The sequence below is a fragment of the Saccopteryx leptura genome, chromosome 5, assembly GCF_036850995.1.
Source record: "Saccopteryx leptura isolate mSacLep1 chromosome 5, mSacLep1_pri_phased_curated, whole genome shotgun sequence".
NCBI classification, from domain to species: Eukaryota; Metazoa; Chordata; class Mammalia; order Chiroptera; family Emballonuridae; genus Saccopteryx; species Saccopteryx leptura.
Window position 1 is genome coordinate 123,185,152 of NC_089507.1, and position 6,404 is coordinate 123,191,555.

Consider the following 6,404-nt stretch of genomic DNA (forward strand, 5'->3'; position numbering starts at 1 on the left):
GAAATCAAAATGGCATTGAACTTCTTCATAACAATAATAGACACTATAGGTCAATGAATCATTGCCTTCAAAAAGTCTGAGGATTTTTTTTCTGATATAAGAGTCTATATTCAGGCAAAATATTAACCAAGTATAAATTTTAGAATAAAATATCTAATTTAGTGTAGGGCCAGGGGCTGCCACCATTATGGCCATGCATGTGCAGGTTCTCATTGGATTCAGGCAGACAGCAAAGAAACAGTGGAGCCAAAAAATAGTGGGACATTACTTTATTAAAGTCTTGCACTGGCCGATGAGCAAACACAGAGGGAAAACACTTCCCTCTTCATTCAGGGATCCTAAAGCCGCTGATGCATTCTCCTGTGGACAAGGCCCACCGGGGATGAAGATGACGGAGACGCAAAGACCCGACTCCGGGGATCAAGTTCAGTGATGCAGATCCGCTTTATTCAGGAAGTAAGCTAGCTTATAAACACAGGTTCAGTCTATAGGGTGTTATAGCATGTTCTTCAAAGCCAATGGATGAAAAGTTCAGGAAGCTTCCTTATAGCAGTGAGCTCCCTCCTGGGTGTGCCTAGGAGGGTTTCTGGTGCTGGAGTATTCTCACAGCATTGCATCAGCCACAGCTGCTAGAAATGTGCTCTGTGCTCTACCTACATTTCCCCCTTCTCTTTTAATTAGGGCCAGTTGGACTTGATGAATGACAGCTTGCTGTTGTCTCTACGGGCAGGATAATGCCAGGGTGGGGAAAAGCAGCCCAGATGTGGGGATACGCCCGCGTCTGGAAGTCAGCAGTTACTATAGCACACATAAGCAGGAACAGAGTACCAGGGCCTGGGGGCCCGTCAGGGGCCATTCTCTGGTCTTGCTCCGCTAAAGCCTTCATATCCCCCCAGGTGATGGGGTGTGCACGTTGGCCGTGAGGTCTTCTTCTGGAGACTTGCCATCTCCTGGGTTGGAGGGTTCGTTGAAGGGTCATCTTGGAACACTGGGATTGGCCTTATGTTTCATCCTGGGATCCAAATTGGCTGAGGGCTGTTTTCTGGAAAGACACAAGCATAACCTCTCCCTTGCATTAGAAGGGGGTGTGGACCCCACCACTGTGCCGTGGCTGGGTCCTTCCAGCATACCAACAGTAAAGGGGTTCGAGAGTGGCAACTTCTGCTTCTTCGGCTGGCGGAGCTGATGGCGCAGTTAGCAATTTTGTTGGTTTTGCTTTTGCACACTCAGCCACGAGTGTGTTAAACTTGGAGGCTCAGCCACTTTCCTCCTCAGTGGAGGGGGGCGAGGAACTCCTCGGTGGGAAACCTGAGAGGATTTCCAGTAGGTACAAAGATCTTTTTCACTAACTAACTAGCCTACTCTGCTAGGGCATGAAGGGCTCGAGCTTGTGGGGCTTGGGAGTGAGGGAGAAGGTTTCCTATTGCAGAGGGTCACTCACCCCTCCCTTGTATGCCAGTTGGGTCCCTGTTCAGGCACCAGTTGTGGACAAGGCCCACCGGGGGTGAGGACGACAAAGACGCAGAGACCTGACTCTGGAGACCAGGTTCAGTGATGCAGATCTGCTTTATTCAGGAAGTAAGCTAGCTTATATACACAGGTTCAGCCTATAGGGTGTTACAGTGTGTCCTTCACAGCCAATGGCTGAAAAGATCAGGAAGCTGCCTGGTTGGTGCTGAGTTACTTCCTTATAGCGGGCAAGCTCCCTCCTGGGTGTGCCTAGGAGGGTTTCGGGAGCTGGAGTATTCTCACAGCATTGCATCAGCCACAGCTGCTAGAAATGTGCCCTGTGCTCTATCTACATTCTCCGGTTCCACAACCAGGAGAATCTTCTCCAGTTCCTCCTAGAATCAAAGGCCCCACCAGCCTCAGTGGAGCTCCCAAAGCCCCTCAGCTCTGGTTCCCCATCTGCACACCTTCCCTCTCTCTGCATAAACTGGCTTCTTCTTCAGCACTCTGCATTCTCTCCTCTCCCTCACTCTGCAAACATGGCTTCTTTCTAACTCTTCTCCTTCTCTCTCTTTTCAAAACTTTCTGGAGCAAAAACCTCTCTTCCAGCAAACAATGGCCCTTCCCAAGCAGAAAGGTAATTTGCCATTTTATAGACCACATATACCTGACACTGCCCAGCCCCCAATGCAACCTATAAGCGAGCAAACATAAAAGTCATATTTTACAAACTTATTTGACCAATATTTAGATATATAAATCCTAAAATGTTTTATCTTTTGTATGCTCTTTGTCAGAAAAATACTGAATGAAGTTCTTTAGAAAAATAAGGAAGATAACCAAACAACAGAAATTGGTGATCAGGGATCCAAGGGCAGAATGACAGCGGCACAGGAGGCCTGGGTTGGAACACAGGCAGGAAGGCTCCAGGGCAACAGGCTCCTGGATAAAAAACAAAATTAATATACTTGATTGAGTAGCAAATAGAATTGTGAGGCATATTACAGAGCTATTGGAGTATTTAGAGAAAGAGAGAGAGAGAGAGAAAGAGTGAGTCCAGAGAGTGAGTCGGGGAATTCTCTGGGTTGTGGAACCCGAGAATGAGTCAGGTTTGGGGACCCCTGAATGAAAGGGAAGTGGTCTTCTCTGCCTATTTGCTCATCCACCCTTACGAGACTTTAATAAACAGAATGGTCCACCATTTTCTGGCTCCACTGTTCTTTACTGTCTGCCCAAATCCAATGAGAACCTGCATGGCCATGGCCATGGCCACTGGCCTTACAATCACATAGCAATTTACAAAGGAATTCAAGAAATAGTTATGGTAAATTGGAGAGTTTATTCTCATTCTAATGGTGTGTGTATATAAAAGTAACATATTTAATATGTGTATATATGCATATTTATACGTCAGTTATATATGTATCCATACATGTACATTTCACATATATTCTAAAACGTTAGCAGTGGTTAATATTATGGTGATTGATATTGTTATTGTGAATAGTCTTGGATTTCATCTCTTGCTACTATTGAAATACTTTGGAAAAATGCAATTTTTCTTTTTAATAGAGGTTTATTTTAATTTTTTTTCAATGACAGTTTACTTTCAATATTATTTTGTATTGGTTTCAGGTGTACAGCTTAGTGATTAGATAATCATATACTTTACAAAGCGTTCCCCATGGCACCATATATAGTTATTAGAATATTATTGAGCTTGACTGGGTGTTGGCACAGTGTATAGAGCATCAGACTGGGATGCCAAGGACCCAGGTTCAAAACCCCGGGGTTGCTGGCTTGAGCATGGGCTCATCTGGTTTGTGCAGGGGCTAACCAGCCTGAGTGTGAGGTCGCTGGCTTGAGCGTGGTATCATGGATATGACTCCATGGTCTCTGGCTTGAGCCCAAAGGTTGCTGGCTTGAAGCCCAAGGTTGCTGGCTTGAGCCCAGGGTTGCTGGTTTAAACAGGGGATCACTTGCTCTTCTATAGCGCCCCCTCCCCCCACCTCAGTCAGGGCACATATGAGAAAGCAATCAATGAACAACTAAGGAGACTAAGGAGCCACAATGAAGAATTGATGCTTCTCGTCTCTCTCCCTTCCTGCCTGTATGTCCCTATCTGTCCCTCTCTCTTTTTCTGTCTCTCTCTCTCTGTCTCTGTCACACACAAAAAAAGAATATTATTGACTATATTTCCTATGTTGTACATTACATCCCCATGACTATTCTGTAATGACCATTTGTACTTCTCAATCCCCTCACCTCTTCCTCCTAGTCCCCCAACCTCACTCCCCTCTGGCAACTACCAGTCTACTCTCTGTGTCTATGAGTCTGATTCAATTTTGTTTGTCCATTAATTTTGAGGAAAACACAATTTGGGGGGCAGTTTTATAACTGTATTCAACAACCAGCCATTAGTTCTCATCCACATGAACTATTTGTAGATTTTTGAAAGTGATGACAGGCTCATAGGTGACCAACATATAGAATTTGTTTGGTGAATCTTTATCCTCAGGACATTTTTCCATAAAACCACACCTGGATAGGTATGGGACAGTCCTTATTCCTTTGGCCCAGACAACTTTGTATAGCCTGATGTTAATGTGCACATCTTGAGTTTTCATCCATCTCCCTCATGGCACATTTTCAAATCGTTCTAAGTGCCCAAGGGGCATGCTTCTTGAAGCCCACTCCATGGACATGCTTGTGGATGTTGGTGGTGTACTCTCTGGCCACTTCCTCACTGATAGTAGCACAGCCCTTCTTCTTGTCTCCATTCTTTGTGGGGGCCATTCTGCCAGGTCCAAGTTGAAAAGAAAGAGCATACAAAAATCCCACAATTTTAAGTGAGCTCTTTTTATAATGCCTGTGTGTTTTCTGTTTACTTTTACTTTTGTGCTTATAAAATTATAACATTAAGAACTGGAAGGGACAGGAGGTTTAATTAAGATGGATAGCTGAGCACAGATGCCTCAAAATGACAGAAAGAAATAACATGTTTAAAATAACCCACAATATAACTGAAAACCAAGGAGACATTCTTGGTGGACCAAAAATAAGAAGGAATTCCTAAATAAGAGAAGACAGGCAAGTTTGGAATAGTAGAGGAAGATTTTTTCAAAAAGCAAAAGGCTGTTGTAGAAAGAAGAAATCATTCTGGAATGTTCCAAGCAGTTACAAAGAACAAGAGGGGAGACTAGGGGCGATTGCTCATGGAAGGCAGAGGAGCAGTCAGATGGGACGAGTTTTGACCCCGCCTTCCCCTCTAGAGATGTCTGCCTACAGGCTGGAGCAACAAATGTGAGCTTTGGAAACATCCAGAAATAATGGGGAATCCCTTTACGCAGATGACTAACTACTGGCATATCCCACCTGACAGTAGGTGGGACCACTCTTCCCGTTTGAGAATGCCAAGAAACAGAGGAACATTCCCAGAGAAGCTACCAGGAGGTTCCAGCTACAGCAATGAGCTCACAGCTAAGAGTGGTCAACCACTTAAGAAAAACGAATATCCTGAAGATTGGTACTAAACTCAGTAAATGGAAGTTGTTTTTTTCCTTTTTTTGAGGACACAAGGGTAATATGGTAATAAGAGAAGATATCATATCTCTGAAACTAAACAGGACTTTTTATTAGAAGCTTGGAAATTAAGTTTATGATGGTCAGAACAAGAATCTTCAGGATCTCGTCTGTATTTCCCTTTCTACTGAATTTCTAACCATCTGTGTGTTGGGAACTCATTATCTCTTCAAGCAATCTGTTTCATCGTGGGAGAGCTCAAATTTACGTTCTTTCATATTGAACTTTGTCTCTTTGCTCTTAAACCCATGGTCCTGAATCTTCCTTTCAAGCCAAACTCAGTCGGCTTCCAGAGTCTTCATTCTTCTGCTGACTTTTCCCCTGATCCCTTTCAAGATTATCCCCAACATGTATGAATGAAACTACTTAAGGCAGGCCTGGAATCTCTCATGTGATTTCAGATGTGGTCTAATTCTTCCCAAAATGGTATTATTACTTCCTCCGGTTACTCAGCTACTATTACTATTAATAACACCTGAGCTGGACGATTGTGGTGCTTTCCTTAAAGAACTCCAGGAAATGAGTAAGTAGGCCTATCTCTCTAATGTTTAATATTAGTTTCATCTACCTAGTAAATACTCATTAACCACAAGGTGTGTACTAAGTGCTATTTGGCCTTGAAAGATGAATGCAGTACTGTCACTGCCCTCAGAAAGTTTATAGTTAAGAAACTCAAGATGCACATGTAAAAAGCCTCCCCTAAGAAAATGGTATAGGATGGCAGCATAGTCTAGTTGTAGAGCTATGAGACCCAAAGGAGATACATGATCAAAAATTAGAAATTCTTCCTGATAAACCATATCTCAGGAGGCTGAAGCTGGACTTCCTGCTGCCGGGGTTCCTTGACATAGACCCTGTTTGCCCAGCCATTCCCTCCCGACTCCTCCCCAGCTCCAGTGCCTAGTGTTTGTCTCTGGTTTTTTGTTTGTTTGTTGTTGTTTTTTATTGTTTCCTCCTGGGCTTGAAAATGGCCTGAGAGGCCTTGCTTAAAGACTCAGCCCTTTCAGCTTTCCCATTTCTGTGAAAATGCCCCAAATTATTGGAAGCAGGAAATAGAAGACCTATCTTGCACACCCATGTTCATAACAGTATTATTTGCAATAGCCAAAAGGTGAAAGCAAACCAAGTGTCTGTTGGTGAATAAATGAATAGAAAAAAAAATGTGGTCTGTACATACAGTGTAATATTTTTCAGCCTTAAAAAAAAAAGAACTTCTGCCATATGCTACAACATGAGTAAACTTTGAAGACATTATGCTAAGTGAAATAAGCCAGTTACAAAAGGGCAAATATTGTTTAATTCCACTTACATCTGGTGAAACAGAAAGTAGAATGGTGGTTTCCAGGTGAGGGAGGAAGGGGAGAGTGTGGAGT

General features: G+C 43.4%; 1 pseudogene; it reads right to left on the bottom strand.

The window, feature by feature from the left end:
* Nucleotides 1-3,866: 3,866 nt before the first annotated feature.
* On the bottom strand, nt 3,867-4,269 carry LOC136405919 (large ribosomal subunit protein eL31-like; annotated as a pseudogene).
* Between the last annotated feature and the right edge of the window lie 2,135 nt (nt 4,270-6,404).